Source organism: Python bivittatus, unplaced genomic scaffold (assembly GCF_059951505.1).
Source record: "Python bivittatus isolate LINGU-HERP-01145 unplaced genomic scaffold, Pbiv_v1 ctg000330_np1212, whole genome shotgun sequence".
Lineage (NCBI taxonomy): Eukaryota > Metazoa > Chordata > Lepidosauria > Squamata > Pythonidae > Python > Python bivittatus.
This window is the reverse complement of record NW_028277058.1, coordinates 13,297,828-13,315,564: the sequence shown is the minus strand read 5'-3', so window position 1 is coordinate 13,315,564 and position 17,737 is coordinate 13,297,828. Positions and strand designations below refer to the sequence as shown.

General features: G+C 39.9%; 1 protein-coding gene and 1 long non-coding RNA gene across 4 annotated transcripts in view; both read right to left on the bottom strand.

Moving 5' to 3' along the window:
• LOC148215898 (uncharacterized) overlaps positions 1-13,940 on the bottom strand; it is an 82,717-nt gene extending 68,777 nt beyond the window's left edge. The window contains exon 1 of the long non-coding RNA XR_015796381.1: positions 13,846-13,940. This is a non-coding gene — a long non-coding RNA (uncharacterized LOC148215898). The remainder of the gene's footprint in view (positions 1-13,845) is intronic.
• The window catches only part of IMMP2L (inner mitochondrial membrane peptidase subunit 2), a 443,311-nt gene that overhangs the window by 307,876 nt on the left and 117,698 nt on the right, over positions 1-17,737 (bottom strand). The gene's annotated exons all lie outside the window — the stretch shown is intronic.

Sequence of the window (17,737 nt, the reverse complement as noted above, 5' to 3'; positions counted from 1 at the left end):
GCCATCGTAATCCAAGGACTACCTGTATAATCAATGTGCATTAAATAGGGCAACCAGATCTGAGCTCGTTTTCTGCATTTATTTGTGCTTACCAGAGATCATCTGGATTTTTGCAGCCAAGATCTGGTACCATCATCTAGCTTCTGAGCTCAAGCATGCCATTCCACCCACAAATATACATAGAAGCTCTATATTGCAACCTATACTGTATCCATGGTTGCAGCTTTAGTTCTGTAGCTATAAAACCAAAATCAGGCACGATTTCATCTTTCAATGGAGATTTATATGCAGGATGACAGCTTGATGGCCAGACAGCTTTCTCCTCACACCAACAGCTCATATTTTTTGCCATATGATCAGATGTACACAGCATTTCCAGTAAATGGAGAGATAGTAATGTTCTCCCTTTAATGTATGGAGTAGAGCAAGACATTTTTATTATTCCAGGAGCTACAGTAGCTCAGAATGCAAGACAAAGACTGAATGACAATTTTTGTACTCTTTTATAATTGGATGGTAGAAACACTAAATGGCTTCTTCTGTTTCCTGCCTGTTTTCAGCATTCTCAAGTCAGAACCAGTAAAAATGATGCCTGGCTGATTTCAAAGTGCTGTATATGAATTTGGATGTGGATATGTGTTAAATGGAACTGCTCTAACTCCAAAGAAGCAATTAGAACCTTGACCATTAGAAAATTTCAATAATCTTCTAATAGAGATCAGTCTGAAAGTGAATCTAAGGCAGAAGGGACTGTTGGTTAATAGGAAACTGAACGTTAGCATTTAACAGGTTTGCACTCTTCCTAAAAGAACAGAGCATTGAATTTACAAGGGGTAGTTGAGACAAGAAACTTATTTGCATACATATGGCTATATATATGTCTTCAAAACATACTGTCTTGGCCATTGAAACACTGTCTACATGAGGCTATTCTTGAGAAGTATTCAGAAGTTACAACTAAGTGCTAAATGCAACAGCTAGGCTGCTAACTGGTACAAGATACAGATCTCATGATGCCTGTACTAAAAGATCTACACTGGTTGCAACTGATTTGATAGGACTCTCATAAAATTATTTTTATGGAAACTGGCCAAGAAAGCAGTTGCCTGATTTATTACATCTTTTCCCTCATTTTGAAGTTCTTGGCTTATAAAATAATACTAATATTTTACTTTTGCTAGAATACATTTTCGATAAAAAGAAATACAGTATATTTTGATACAGTGGTATTTGTACTTTTGTTTCTTCTTGCAGTGAAATCCAGCAGTATACAGTCTCCAACTTACGAACAGGTTAGGTTCCAAGAGGCTGTTCGTAAGTCTGTTTTGTTTGTAAACCAACCAAGTAAAAAGTACTGTAAAAAGAGAAAGAAAGAAAGAAAGAAAGAAAGAAAGAAAGAAAGGAAGGAAGGAAGGAAGGAAGGAAGGAAGGAAGGAAGGAAGGAAGGAAGGAAGGAAGGAAGGAAGGAAGGAAGGAAGGAAGGAAGGAAGGAAGGAAGGAAGGAGAGGCAGGGCAGCAGTGTGGGCAGAAGAGCCCTGTCTTCTGCTGCCAATGCAAGGAGCGATAGCATGTAGACTGTGGAGAGTGCAGCGGGACAAGCCAGTGGGGTGCAGCACACTCCATTGCCAGGCGAGGCAGTAGAGGCAGCAGTGGCTCCCTGGGTGAAGGGGGCGGCTGTGTGGGAGCCACCACTGCCTCTCCTGCCTCACCCAGTGACAGAGTGTGCCACGCTCCACCAGCTCATCCCTTCACCCAGGGAGCCATTGCCACCTCTCCTGGCTCACCCAGTAAACTAACCCTTTCCAGGAATTCCAACTCCAACGCAAATTCCAAGCTCCCAGAAGGTGGGAGAAAGCAGGAAAGGGTTAGTTTGTGGCATGCTGGAAACTAACCCTTTCCTACCTTCTCCTGACTTCCGGGTCCATCTTGCTCGTATTGGAGAAAGTTTGGAATGCGAAAGTTCGTAAGTAGGAGACTGTACAGAGGTTACTCTTGCAAAAAGACTTATATAATACATTATATAGGAAGTTTTCCTTCTTTACTGGAAAAATGAAATGATCAGAAAATCTGAACTACATGTTCAGATTTTCTGATCACTTCAGAAAAGGATGGAGCTAATTGTACATTAATATTACATGGAACATTTTACTTTTACTTTTTTTTTTATTTTAATTGCTATTATATTTTTTTTTACTTTTTTTTTTTTTTTTAAAAAGCTGGATATTATCTAAACTGATATGTAAGTAGTAAAGAATTGGAGAAAAATGAATCAAGGAGATCCGTAGTATAATACTGCTATTAAACCACCTGAACTGTAATTGACCATGCATATAATTTTTCTTACTCTTTATGAATAGCTTCTGAAACAATAAAGTCAACCTTAGGAATACATGTTAAACCAGAAGATCAAAAAAGAGTGAATTAAAGAGATGTTACATCACTCCCACGTTCCTTGGTCTGGCTTTAGTTCAATTCACGTGACTTCAAAGACATTCCATGTAATCCCCTCCCGCACAGAATATGGCTGAGTTATCATTAATTAAGTAATGATTTCTGCAAGCAAAGAAGCAGGATGTTTTTATTGTCTAAATATAATAATACATTTAAAGGATGGAGCTAAATTGTACATTAATATTACATGGATCATTTTACTTTTACTTTTTTTGTTTTAGTTTATTTTAATATCTCATATATATATATATATATATACACACACACACACACACACACACACATATACATACATACATACATATACATACACACACACACACACACATATATATACCGTATTTTTCCGACTATAAGATGATACTTTTTTCTAAAATCCTTATGCTCAAAATTGAAGGGTGTCTTATTCAAGGAAGTCAGCCGAAAAGAGAACCGCACGGTGGCAAAACTGCCCATACCTTGTCTCTGCAAACGGGCTTCCTCCTATTGCTAGCCTCTAACCACGAGTGAAACTGCCCAAACCTTGCCTCTGCGAACGGGCTTCCTCCAATCACAAGCCTCCAACCACGAGTGAAACTGCCCATACTTTGTCTCTGCGAACGGGCTTCCTCCAATCACAAGCCTCCAACCACGAGTGAAACTGCCCATACTTTGTCTCCGCAAATGGGCTTCCTCCAATCACAAGCCTCCAACCACGAGTGAAACTGCCCATACTTTGTCTCTGCGAACGGGCTTCCTCCAATCACAAGCCTCCAACCACGAGTGAAACTGCCAATACTTTGTCTCCGCAAACGGGCTTCCTCCAATCACAAGCCTCCAACCACGAGTGAAACTGCCCATACTTTGTCTCTGCGAACGGGCTTCCTCCAATCACAAGCCTCCAACCACGAGTGAAACTGCCCATACTTTGTCTCTGCGAACAGGCTTCCTCCAATCAGGAGCCTTATGTAACTGATGTCAGCTGATGCTGAACAAACCAATTGGAATGCATCCCATTGGAGGTGGAGAGCACATAAAGATGTCAGAAAATAAAAATATAAATAAGAGAATGTCTTACTGTGCAAAATTTAAACTGAATGTAATCAGTTTTGCAAAACAGCATGGAAACAGAGCTGCAGAGAGACAGTTTGGACCTCCTCCCACTGAGTGTATCAGGTAAATGTTACCTAATTACTAAATAAAAATGTGCTCTGCTTTATCTTTAAAATATTGATTTCTTAATTTTGGGTTGGAAAAATGGGGGGCGTCTTGTACATGGGGGCGTCTTATAGTCGGAAAAATACAGTGTGTATGTATATATATGTATATATATACATACACACATACATACATATACACACACACACACACACACACAGATACAGTTTTTTTTTAAAAGCTGGATATTATCTAAACAGATATGTAAGTAGTAAAGAATTGTAGAAAAATGAATCAAGGAGATCCGTAGTACAATTACTGCTATTAAACCACCTGAACTGTAATTGACCATGCATTTTAGTTATGTTTTCTCAAGTATTTAACACAGAAATTTAATGATTTACTTCCTCAGTATAGAACCAAGTAACAAAGATAACAAACAGAAGTTGAAAATATAATATATATTATATAATAACACTGCATTATGGATCCTGATTTCTATTTACACTCAAAAAACAACAGTGCATTTTGCTTCAACAGGCTCCCTGATTCAAGTTAAACAAGTCAAATCCTAGCATGGGTGTCCATGCAGAACTATTTCATTCATGAAAGGAAATAATGACCTCTGCACATACTTCCACACATGAACCAAAGCTTGTCAGTCCTTCAGTATCCAGGGGTTTGTCTATAATATTCTAATAATGTAATGGCAAAATTAAATAATATATCTTCCCTCAATGGTTTTTTTGCTACCCTGAAATGTTCTGGATTAATTAGCTATACAATTAAAGGCTGCTTTCTTTCCAACTGTTTGCACAGAAATTAATTGCTGTAATTTATTAGCTTTGAGGTAACAATAGGTATATATCTGCCACAGTAAATGATTTTCATTTATTGTCAAGCTTTGATATAATATCTTGCTGCAAAGTGAAATTACAAAAACTGGCCAATCGTTAGTGTCAGAACAAACAACAACTTTGTATTATCACTTTAATCTTACATTCTGAAATAAGATTTCGCATTGTTTTCATGATAAATTAAGTATTTGGCCAAAAGCTAATACCACTTATCTCTAAATAACTTGAGATTGTTTGTTTTAATCAGAATCTTGAATGCATTATCTTCTTCTTAGAAGGCTCTAGAACTTCATAGAAGAAATATTGTTTATCTGCTTCTCTAATAAGACATTTTGATTAACATAATCAAATATAAACACTGTCCTATCTTTATCCAACCTTTTGGAGAATACTAATATCTTACATCTGGATAAGGCAGAGGTTTTAGTTTTTTAAAAAAATATACATTGGCTTACTTAGCATTTCAATGCTTTTGTTGTTTCTATTGTTTAACTATGTCAGTGAACCTATGCACAGAAGCAGTTGTCCAGAAACAATCTGATCGTTATTATTGCTGATATACTACTTAATATGTCCATGACCTCTATCTTGTACCTACTGCTGATTTTGCACTCCTGTGATAAACAAAATGTGTTATCTACTTTTCATCTCTTAACTGTCTTTTTCTTCAATAATGTATAAGTATACAGCTGCAACGTACAATGAAGTACTATCTGCCAAGCCATCTGCTCTTCTTGTAGCAATGTGCCAACTTCTAGGAATGACAGACACTAAAGAGTTATGGCATCTTTAGGCAGAATGCCAGAAAGTAAAAGGTACGATAACTGCTAATGCAAACAACCTGTAGAGTAAAACAATAAATAAATGTGTCTTTTGGAAGTCATTTCATCATACCACTAGCCTATTATATCCATTTTTTTTCAAACTGCTTACATACTACGTATAACAATGGAGCATGGTACATTTTTTTAAAAAAATGCATTTGAGAAATGTTTGTAGAGAACCAATAAAATTTTCATAAATATGTATCTTTTCAAACTCTTGTCTGTAAATTAACTATTCTTATGCTCTCCCATTTCCTGTCCTTCTTGAAGGCAACCTCAAACAGTTGAAAAATGACTTGAATTAGAGAGTAGAATAGGAATTCTAATTTGCTTCTGCTTAGCCTTTATTATTAACTTGATGGTATATATGAAAATCATTCAGAATTTCACCTACTAAATGGGCCTCAGTACTATGTTATGTAGTTGATTAGAAATCTTTTGGTTATACCACTGGGCCCCAGAAGAACAAAGACCCTCTAGAACAGCTGAGGCTTTAAAAATCTCTGATGGTTTCTTTCCAGGTTTCTGTCACAGTTAGCTCTGTATTTATATAAATATGATATACAAATCATAATTGCTGTCTTAAAAACATTGCTATTTGTAATGACATATCTGGAGTCAGGGTAGACAATCTTAAGAAGATACCTTGGCAGTATCTTTAATTACTGGGTAAAACAGTAATTCTCTGCATCTGGTCAGGTGCTTTTAACTCTACAGAACAGCTTTCGTCTACCAGGGGGAAATTATGAAGAAAGTGCTATGCGTATGTGTACAGCTTTGCTCCTGAGCTTGTGATTTCAATGGGGTTCCATTAAGCTAAAGTAATCATTAGATAATGGATTGGAAACACCAATTTCATTGATCTCTAGCTATTACAGCTGGAGAGGTAGGAGAAAGAGCCCTACCATAGCAGACTATTACCATAGTAAATTTTGTCTGACTCCCCCGCCTAATCTTACCTAATCCCTGCCTAATAAGAATATATAAATTGGAGAAGGATGATCTAGTTTGACCCTTATATAGCAGTCCAAAACTAAAGTTTCTATCAGCAAAGGTACTATAATGTTCATTCATATTTTGAGCAAACCAGCATATTGCAGTAGATAACTTAGTTTTTTATTTCTGCTTCTACTTCTGACTTGGGGGTGGGGGGCAGGGAATGTGGAAAATTGGAAAGTTATTTTACTGGAAGAAGTGATAGACAAGTATGAGTCACTAAACTTCTTACATTCTGTGCCTTCGAGCAAAAGGGATAATGTCGATTAATAGAAAAGCAGGGATATGAAGCACTGCAAGAACTGGTGTGAAAAATAATCAAGTACTTCTTGAAGACATTACATAAACTTGTTGTCATAGATGGCCTAAGGAGGGGTAGCAAGACAAAGTTTAAGATGGCCCCTTAATCATATTTTCAGAAGCTCTGCAAATTTAAACAACTTTTTAAAGTCAAAACTTCAAAAAGGATTTATGAGGGAATCACAAGTTATGCCATGGTCATGAATAAGCTAGCTCAAGGCAAGTATATGCTGTTTCAGATTCAGTAAAATGAGGGTATCAACTTGGCGCAAGCACCATGAACTGCAAGACTTATCAGAAAAGTCATCCTGACCTCGTTAATTAATTCTGATTAATTTAAACTCCTTTATTCACAGAATTAGAAATGGCTAAGCACTTTGATATAACATACAAAAAATCTGTCAGATTAAAACCAATTACTTGGTTTGCATGGTATAATTAGCTGGGATTTCTGATTTAACTTAACCAAACTGCATCGTCTATTGATGTCTAAGAATCAAATAAGGAAAAGTTATTTCAGCTTGGCTGGTGTGGGTCTTCTGGGCTGTGTGACCGTGTTCTGGAAGTTCTGTTTCCTAACGTTTCGCCAGCACCTGTGACTGGCATCAGCAGAGAGCTCCTGCCTGTGCTCCTGCACTCTGAAGATGCCGGTCACAGGTGCTGTCGAAACGTTAGGAAACAAAACTTCCAGAACATGGCCACACAGCCCAGAAGACCCACACCAGCCATCGTATGCCGGCCGTGAAAGCCTTCGAAAATACTTTATTTCAGCTTATTGTCCAATTCAAAATTTCTAGTTTATTGATAAACTTTAATATTGCAAATCAGTGTTTTTTATTTAATAAACCAGGGTTATTTGGAACCATGAATCTTGAATTGCACACCATGCTAAACTAATGTTTATAGCTTACACAGAGGTCGCTTTATAAAGAAGGACAGAGCAAAAGACCACTGGCCATATAGACTAGCCTGAAGCTCATTCACGGTAAGGCCTACTTTTAGAAAATTCTGCTTTATCAATGCCATGCAAATATGGCCAGTAAGTGCAGGATTATATTGCTACAGTGAGGCAAAAAAGTATTTAGTCAGCCACCAATTGTGCAAGTTCTCCCACTTAAAAAGATGAGAGAGGCCTGTAATTTTCATCATAGGTATACCTCAACTATGAGAGACAAAATGGGGGGGAAAAATCCAGAAAATCACATTGTCTGATTTTTAAAGAATTTATTTGCAAATCATGGTGGAAAATAAGTATTTGGTCACCTACAAACAAGCAAGATGTCTGGCTCTCACAGACCTGTAACTACTTCTTTAAGAGGCTCCTCTGTCCTCCACTCGTTCCCTGTAGTAATGGCACCTGTTTGACCTTGTTATCAGTATAAAAGACACCTGTCCACAACCTCAAACAGTCACACTCCAAGGTCCACTATGGCCAAGACCAAAGAGCTGTTGAAGGACACCAGAAACAAAATTGTAGACCTGCACCAGGCTGGGAAGACTGAATCTGCAATAGGCAAGCAGCTTGGTGTGAAGAAATCAACTGTGCGAGCAAGAATTAGAAAATGGAAGACATACAAGATGACTGATAATCTCCCTCGATCTGGGGCTCCATGCAAGATCTCACCCCGTGGGGTCAAAATGATCACAAGAACGGTGAGCAAAAATCCCAGAACCACACGGGGGGACCTAGTGAATGACCTGCAGAGAGCTGGGACCAAAGTAACAAAGGCTACCATCAGTAACACACTACGCCGCCAGGGACTCAAATCTTGCAGTGCCAGACGTGTCCCCCTGCTTAAGCCAGTACATGTCTGGGCCCGTCTGAAGTTTGCTAGAGAGCATTTGGATGATCCAGCAGAGGATTGGGAGAATGTCATATGGTCAGATGAAACCAAAATAGAACGTTTTGGTCTAAACTCAACTCGTCGTGTTTGGAGGAGAGAGAATGCTGAGTTGCATCCAAAGAACACCATACCTACTGTGAAGCATGGGGGTGGAAACATCATGCTTTGGAGCTGTTTTTCTGCAAAGGGACCAGGACGACTGATCTGTGTAAAGGAAAGAATGAATGGGGCCATGTATCGTGAGATTTTGAGTGAACACCTCCTTCCATCAGCAAGGGCACTGAAGATGAAACGTGGCTGGGTCTTTCAGCATGACAATGATCCCAAACACACTGCCCGGGCAACGAAGGAGTGGCTTCGTAAGAAGCATTTCAAGGTCCTGGGGTGGCCTAGCCAGTCTCCAGATCTCAACCCCATGGAAAACCTTTAGAGGGAGTTGAAAGTCCGTGTTGCCCAGCGACAGCCCCAAAACATCACTGCTCTAGAGGAGATCTGCATGGAGGAATGGGCCAAAATACCAGCAACAGTGTGTGAAAACCTTGTGAAGACTTACAGAAAACGTTTGACCTCTGTCATTGCCAACAAAGGATATATAACAAAGTATTGAGATGAACTTCTGATATTGACCAAATACTTATTTTCCACCATGATTTGCAAATAAATTCTTTAAAAATCAGACAATGTGATTTTCTGGATTTTTTTCCCCATTTTCTCTCTCATAGTTGAGGTATACCTATGATGAAAATTACAGGCCTCTCTCATCTTTTTAAGTGGGAGAACTTGCACAATTGGTGGCTAACTAAATACTTTTTTGCCCCACTGTATGTATTTTGTACTCTCTCAACTAAGCTTGCACAGAGGTTCAGTTTTAAATCCATGCTTACACTTTTTCACATTCTTCTTAAACTTCCTATCAGATCTTAGCTGTCTTGGCACAAGACACCCAACACACTTGTGTTCTTGAGATTGTGAATGCTATTCATGCTGTACATGTGTAAAAGCAATTCCAAATAACCCAAATATGAGGCTAAGTAATCTAGTCATTTGATTACCATTTGTACTAGCTGCTCTATTCCATGATTATATTATTTCAACTGCTATTGTTTATTACCCTCAGCTATTCATTTTAGATCATTTTTATTTATTGATTCACATTTTTTTCCAGCACCCACAATCCATCTATTGATTTAATTGGTTCTCCCGATTTATTCATTTAAATTTACTTCCAGTTCTTAAGATTTCTGGAAAGTAAATCAAGAAGCTTGTCTAGTTCAATGCAGAACATTATCCGATAGTATTGTACTTTGGACAATACTATCGGATAATTTTATTTTGGACACTTTTTAAAGGATAATATTATACTCCAAGCTAAAGGTTTTATGAGTTTAGTGCATTTCAACCCTATTTAAATTGTGTTAATTAATCCAGTTATAGGAATAAAAGGATACTAATAATTGCTTTATGCACTACTTGATATAACCTATTATGTTTTTTGCAATATGTAATTTCACACTACATTTTATAATACAAAATTATGGTAAATATAATTGACATTTTTTTAAAAGCAATGGGCATAACCCATAGTAAAATGTGCATGGTTTAAAATGAATATAAAACTGTGGAGTCCTTGTGCTCTCTGAGCTTGGTTGTTTTCTCTGAGCTCACAGAGAACCAAGGACTCCACAGTTCAACCCTGAACTACATATATTCTCTACTGGTATATAAAAACTGTTATTGTTTATGATTAATTTTATTTAGCTGCTATATAAAGGATATAGGATCTATGCATATCCAGAGATGAAGTCTGTTCTACTGTAGCTAGACAACTGTAATAAACTCTACATGGGACTGCCCCTGTAGACAACCAGGAATATGCAATTACTGCAAAGCGCAACACCTCACATGTTAACTGAGACATGTCGTGTAACATCAATATTGCAGGAACTACACTAGTTTACAGTTTGTTTCTAGGTGCAATCTCCCAGCAAAGCAAAATGGTTGAGTAAGCGTTTGCATGAAGAAACAAATCAGAACAGACACAGGTCTAAAAAAAGATGAGGTTGCAAGAGACATGTTGCATGTGCTCTTTCACATGTGAACCACTACTTTCAAAGGATTTGTGTAGCCCTTTCAACTAGCTGTTTCCTGCCTTGCTAAACTACAATCGAGTGACAGCATGGCTTTGCCTCCAAGCTGGCTCAAAACACTCCATTTTTGCTCCATTCTACCTAATTAGCAACTTTCAGTATAGAAGGCTATGGTGTGTAACCAAAACATTAAGTTGATCATAAAGCTTGTCATATATTGCAAGAAAGTAAGTCATACTTTTCAGTCATAGGTTTGTGAAAGAACATGAAAACAGTAATGGCAGCTGACAAAGATAACTGAACAGCTCCTTGTCTGGATCAACTAACTCCTATATTAAACAAGGGATCAGGCCAGGTGATCTGTTTTCATACACACAGCATCAAAAATGAGAACACTGAGAATTAATTTGGAACTATTCTCTTAGAGAACTTTGGGTATGATGCTACCAAATATTTCCTTATGCAGGATCCTGGGATTGCTCATAAAAAAGAGCAATCCTAACTAATACTCAATTAGCAAATAATTTCCTTACATAATTGAATTATGGCTGGAGTTCACTGCTCTCTAAGAACCCTTTAGTTCTCCTGCCATGGTAAATACTAGCTGTCACCACACAGAGGGACCTTTTTATAAGAAATATTTACTACTAAAAGGGGCTAAGGAAAATAGACTTAACTGAAACATAAAACTTGAGTACTGGCCTCAAAGATGCATCCCCTTTTTCCTTAAGCAATATTTCCTAATTCATATTAACTGGTCATTAGGTTCAAACACTCTGGTTGTCTAATTATTTTTAAATTCCAAGCAATTGTGATAATGGCATACATTAAGAGAAACCTACATAAAAGGCAACAATTAAACTGGGGTGCATTTTGAAGGTGATTCAGTCCTGAAAGTGGTATTTACTTCTAATGTAGAAAGAATAGGACACTATTTCCTAAACAATAGCAAACAAAACAAAGCAAAAGAAACATGTTCATCAGAAGCCAACAGAAAAAGATAATCTTCTTTACCTGACAATTACTTGGCCTGTTTTGTTTAAACCTTTACAAACCTGTACAGGAGTACAGTCAGTGGTGTGATTTCTTTCAATAAAAATATGAGCTTAGTATCACAGCAACACACACATATTTTAGCACTTAATTTTAAAATAATACCTGGAAAACATGTGGTCTGAATCCCTTTTCATACACCTTTTTCTGAACATTAAGCAAAGACACTGGACTGGACCTTGGGTATTTTTTCAGAAGAGCAGTAAATTATCACATAAAATAATATAACCTCAACAAAACGGAAGATATTTTATTTATTTATTTATTTATTTATTTATTTATTTATTTATTTATTTTAATTTATCATATTTATATAGCCACCCATCTCACACAAAGTGACTCTGGGCAGCATACAACCATTAAAAAAGAATAAATACATAAAAACAATTATAAATAAAAAGCTATAAAAGCACACAAAACAAGAGGGGATGAAATTAAGAAGGGAGCTATCGCAAAATCTCCCCAGTCCCCTGGGAGCCCCAGGCCTGATCACATAGCAAGGTCTTGAGGGACTTGCAGAATGTTAAGAGGGATGGAGCTAATCTCACTTCTGGGGGGAGAAGATTCCACAAGGCAGGCACCACAGCAGAGAAGGCCCGCCTCCTGGGACCCACCAAATGTAATGCTCTGGCAGACAGGACCTGCAACATGCCTTCTCTGCCAGACCTGATGGGACTGGCAGATGTAATCAGGGAGAGGTGGTCCCTCAGGTAACCTCAAATGCCATGAAGGGCTTTAAAGGTCAAAACCAGCACCTTGAATTGGACCTGGAAGCAAACTGGCAACCAGTGCAGCTCACGGAGCAGAGATGTAACATGTACCGCCCTAGGTGCCACTGCATTTTGCACCAGTTGAAGCTTCCAGATACTCTTCAAGGGCAGCCCCATGTAGGGCATATTACAGAAATCCAAACAGGAGATGACTAGGGCATGACTGACAGTGCATTAGGTCCCTCTGATCTAGGAATGGGCGCAACTGGCACACAACACGAAGCTGTGCAAAGGCCCTCCTAACCATGACTGCCACCTACTCTTCGAGCAGGCGTCGTGAGTCCAGGATGACCCCCAGATTGCACACAGGGTCTGTCTGGGGCAGTGCAACCCCATTCAGTACCAAAGATGGCATAACCCTAGCACCAGAAGGCCCCAAAACCCAAAGCTACTCAGTCTTGCCAGAGTTCAGTTGAAGCCTGTTGTGCCCCATCCAGACCCTCACAGCCTCCAAGCACTGGGATAAGACATTCACAGCATCACCTAATGGAGCAGAGATGTATAACTGGGCATCATCAGCTTACTGATGATACCTCACCCCATGGTGAGCTTGCCCAGCAGCCTCATGTAGATGTTAAACAGAAGGGGGGAGAGCACCAAACCCTGCAGCACCCCACATAACAGGGGCCGAGGGCGGGATTTCTCCTCCCCAACCACCACTGACTGGAACTGGCCCTGGAGGAAAGAAGTGAACCAGCACAACACAGTGCTGCCCACCCCCAATCCTCTGAGTCAATCCAGCAGGATACCATGGTTGATGATATCAAAAGCCGCAGACAGGTCGAAGAGGGCAAGGATGGATGCATAACCCCCATCCCGCCCTTCCCAGAGATCATTCAAAAGTGCAACCAATGCTGCTTCCATCCCATACCCAGGCCTGACCCCAAGTGAAAAGGATCCAGATAGTCCGCTTCATCCAAGGTCCTCTGAAGCTGTTGCACAACCACCTTCTCAATCACCTTCCCCAAAAAGGGTAGATTAGATACTGGATAAAAATTGTCCAGTATAATGGGGTCTAGCAATGGCCTCTTGAGGAGAGGGTGAACCAAGTCCTCCTTAAGAGGTGAGGGAACAACCCCCTCACTCAAAGATGCATTAACCATTGCTAGAACCCACTCACACGACACCACCCGGACCACTTTCACAAGCCAGAAGGGGATGGATCTAAAGAGCAGGTGGCTGAGCTTACAGTACCAAGGACCCTGCCCACTTCCTCAGGTCCACAAGGTTCAAACCGTTCCCAGATAATAGGGAAAGACTCCTCCCTAGGCATCTCCACCGGACCTGCAGTAAAGCCAACATCCAAATGAGAACGAATCCGAGTGATTTTATCCGACAGATGCTGGGAAAATTCCTCCGCATATCCCTGAAGAAGGTTCTCCAAGCCATCCTTCCTCAGGAGGGCTTGTGTGACCTGAAACAGGGCTGTGGGACGGCTATCTGCAGACACAGTAAGAGCGCAGGAGTAATGACGCTTTGCTGCCCTTATTGCCACTAAGTAGGCATAAATAACAGCTCTAACTCACATTCAGTTGAGTTTGTTCCTCGTCAAGCGCCACCAACACTCCAGACATCTCTTCTCTCACTTTCTCTCCCTTAGCTCTTCCATAAACCATGAAGAGTCCTGGGATCCCTGAAAGGAGAGAAGTCACATGGGCATGATCTGATCCAAAGCCTCAGCTGCCCCTTTATTCCAAGTGGCGACCAAGGCTTCAGATGGACTGTGCAGCAGACCAGCAGGAACAATCCCCAGCTCCCTTTGGAACCCATCCGGGTCCATTAGTCACCAGGGGTGGACCAATCTAACGGGTCCAGCCTTCCTGCAGCGGATAGTGGCGCTAGGGAATACCATTGTAATCAGGGCGTGATCTAGCCGTGACAAGGGGATCACCAAAAGTTTCCCCAATTTCAGATTACATAGCCACTGCTCCAACAAGAACATCAGAGCTGGTGGATGATCACTATTCTGTGTCAGGCTCTGGATGATTTGGGATACGCTCATGGCTGTCATGGTGGCCATGAACTCCCGTGCCACCTATGACCCCACTCCTAGAGAAGTCTGATTGAAGTCCCCCAAGACCATAAGTCTCGGGAACTCCACTGCCAACCCAGAAATGGTGTCAAGGAGCTGAGGCAGGGAAGCTGCTGTGCAGCAGGGAGGCTGGTCCAACAGCAGCAGTCCCAACTGATCCCTAGAGCCCAACTTAATGAACAGGGTCTCACATCCAGTGACCTGTGGTGCAGCACCCCTGAAGGCTGTAAGAGATTCCCAGATGACAACTGTCATACCTCCACCCGTGCCCCGGACTCTCCACTGATGCCATACTCAAAACATGTCTGGGCATAACTCTGCAAGGGCTACACCCCCCTCAAAATTCAGCCAGGTCTCAGTGATACATGTCAGGTCAGCCCTCTCATCAGTGATTAAATGGTCAGAGGCCAGAGACCACAGCCTCTGAAGGTTGTGGCCAGAGACCACAGCCTCTGAGGGTACTGGGGCTGAGACTGAGGAGCTAGAATGCAAGACTGGTAACAAACAATGGTCCTGCAGTCCCTGGGAATAGCCTGCTCCCCATCTCCCACTATATCTCCCCATGCCCGTCACCACCATAATATTTTGGCCTGCCCCCATCCCCCAAACAGCAGCCCCATCCCTATATCCAAGCCCCTCAATTCCCAAGAGCATCTGCAGCCATACCTGGGAGGGAAGCTGGGCATTCTGAGGCTCTTTAGCTTACTATCTCTCAGAACCATCAGAACCCAGCAACCACCTCCCCCACTTCATTACCACAGCCTCACACACAAACATACACAAGGATCCCTCCCCTGCTGCTTCCACCAGCAGGCAGTGGGCACCCTACCCATTCAGCCTTCATCAAATTCCTCCTCCAACTCTCACCCAGAAAGAGGATCAACACATTCAAACCCACTCACACACACACACTCCACTCAACATCCAGGATCCGCTATTCTGCTGTTCCCACCAGATGGCAGAGGCTCCAACCATTCACTCCCCCTCCCCTCAAGCCCACCTCTGGCTCTCACCCAGAAAAAGGCAAAGAAGAGGAATAACATTCAGTTCCCAATGGGATGCTCACAGTCCAACTCCCAGGCACTTCACCATTAAATGGGAGTAGTGGTGTTTTCTTCTTCTTCTCGAGGTTACCAGAGGGAACCAGAAAGGCCTATGCAAGGGAGGGGGGACCACAGCAGTCTGCCACTCCACTGCAATCCCCCCTACCCTGCCTAGCCCCCACCCACACCTCCAGAGCCCCAGCATCCAGAGGACAAGCTGATCATAGAAAGATGGTAAAAGGCTACAACACCCCAAAGCTCCAAAACACAGTTGAGCAGCAGATATACCATTTAAATACAACCTTTTAGTTTCACAACAAGACCAAGACGTTCCTTCACATGCAAGGCAACGTATTCAAACTTTTTTCCTTTGCTGAAGCAAAATGTGCTACTCTTGCAGCTGATTTGATTGATGTCAGGTTTGATTTGATTAGACATCAGATTTCAAGGCTTGATTTGATATTGGCACTGTTTCTTCTTGACAGTTTTCACTTGTCAAGCATAAAAATAAAAACAAAACAAAGAAATGTGTGGCAAAGCAAATATAAAACCTCTGAAAAATTATACAATGGAAGTGTGATATAGATCATTCCCTTATAAAATCTGTTATTTCAGATCATGACACTGTGTCATTTGCACAAACTCAAAAGTGAGGATGTAGAGGACTGGACTAGCAATTATAGCACTTGTAACAATTGTGCAGAAATCAGCCATAGTGACAATCTTTAGTAAGGCACCAGTAATATTCAGGTTGTGAGGCAAAGAAAATAAGGGACCAAAAATCCATGTAGGTAGGCAAAAGGCATCATCAAAGTATGGAGAAAATTGAGAACTCTGGAAAAATAAAGCTCATCATCATTTCACCTCTTAGATATGGGTCAGTCTGTCACACTGATGTCAAGTTTCCAGACACTTGACCAGTCTCTGACACAAATTCTTATCTGCCAGGTAAATGAGCTCTTCCCCGAGAGAACCAGAGCTCATTAGCAGTTAGGAAGAATTGTAATTACAATCACAGTTACTGCCAGAGAGCTCCGTCTCACAGCCTGAGACTCCTTCTATTATTTTGTTCTCTGAACCAAAATCGTGAGAGCCCCACTCCCACAGAATCAGAAGTTGTGTGAAAAGACATCTAGAGAGCAAATTTAGGGGAAATTTGAATAATAATATCTGCAACATAAGATAATTCAGTAAAATATTTTCTCTAATATTCAAAGCAAACCATTTTATATGAACAAAATCATATTAACTATCTAAAGGTCAGGAATATCAATGACTTTATTAATGTATTTTGAATTAAGTATTTGTTTGTCAAGATACCATCCCCAATAAGAGCACCATGATTGTGGAATGTCTTTTCTCTTAGTTATGGTTGGTGTTCAGCTTTATTATTGCTTATTAATTTACAGTCTAAGACAGTGTAACAAACATTAATATGTGTGTGTGTGTGTATATATATATATATATATATATATATATATATATAAACATTTATATACATATGTATATAAAACACAGAAGCTAAAACATATATTTAAATTACATAAAAGCCAAAAACAATCAAAGCTGTGAAAAATATCGATATATTAAATTGTTAAACTGTAATGGTTTTCATCACCATACCTTTGTGTGATATATAAAATGACACTTTTAATTTAAATATATATTTCTTTCATATCCTTTATCGTTTGAATACTACAGTTCACACTATTGTTTTTGTTACTGGTATTGGTATTCACACACCAGCTGAACCTATAAGCTAAAGCTACATACACCACTGCCCTCATACATTTACAGATTGGTCACTTAAGAGGAAAGCAGTGATCTTGCCACAAGGGAAATTAAACTTTCTAATAACTGGGGTTATGAGTTCTAATCATCATTGTCTTTAGAGGATCAGTTTTCAGCGCCAGTTTACGGAATACCTATTCAGTCAGCAAATTGTAGCTCTGGTGCCTTTTGTTCCATTTTATTATTAATTCCTGCACCACCAAATATTTTCCAGTTTTGAAATTTAAAATATGCAACATTTTAGAGAAGTTTTATTTAATTTTGTTACAGTAATAACTTTTAAATGGTTTAAAATTAATTGTTTTTAATTGCTCCCTTTAATATAAATAGCCTAACACTTAAAAAATACATAAATAAATAAACTATTTCGTTCAGAATATCAGTGAGCTGAGAAAGATTCTGACAAACTGGCCAGCTTTCTTAGGTCTTCAATTGCTCCATTTAAACTTAACTAGAAAACACAGATTATTTATACTGCAATTTGGAAAGATTATGGCAGCTTGTCAATAAGAAATCCTTAGTAAGTTTCTACAAAACATTTAAGATCTTTCT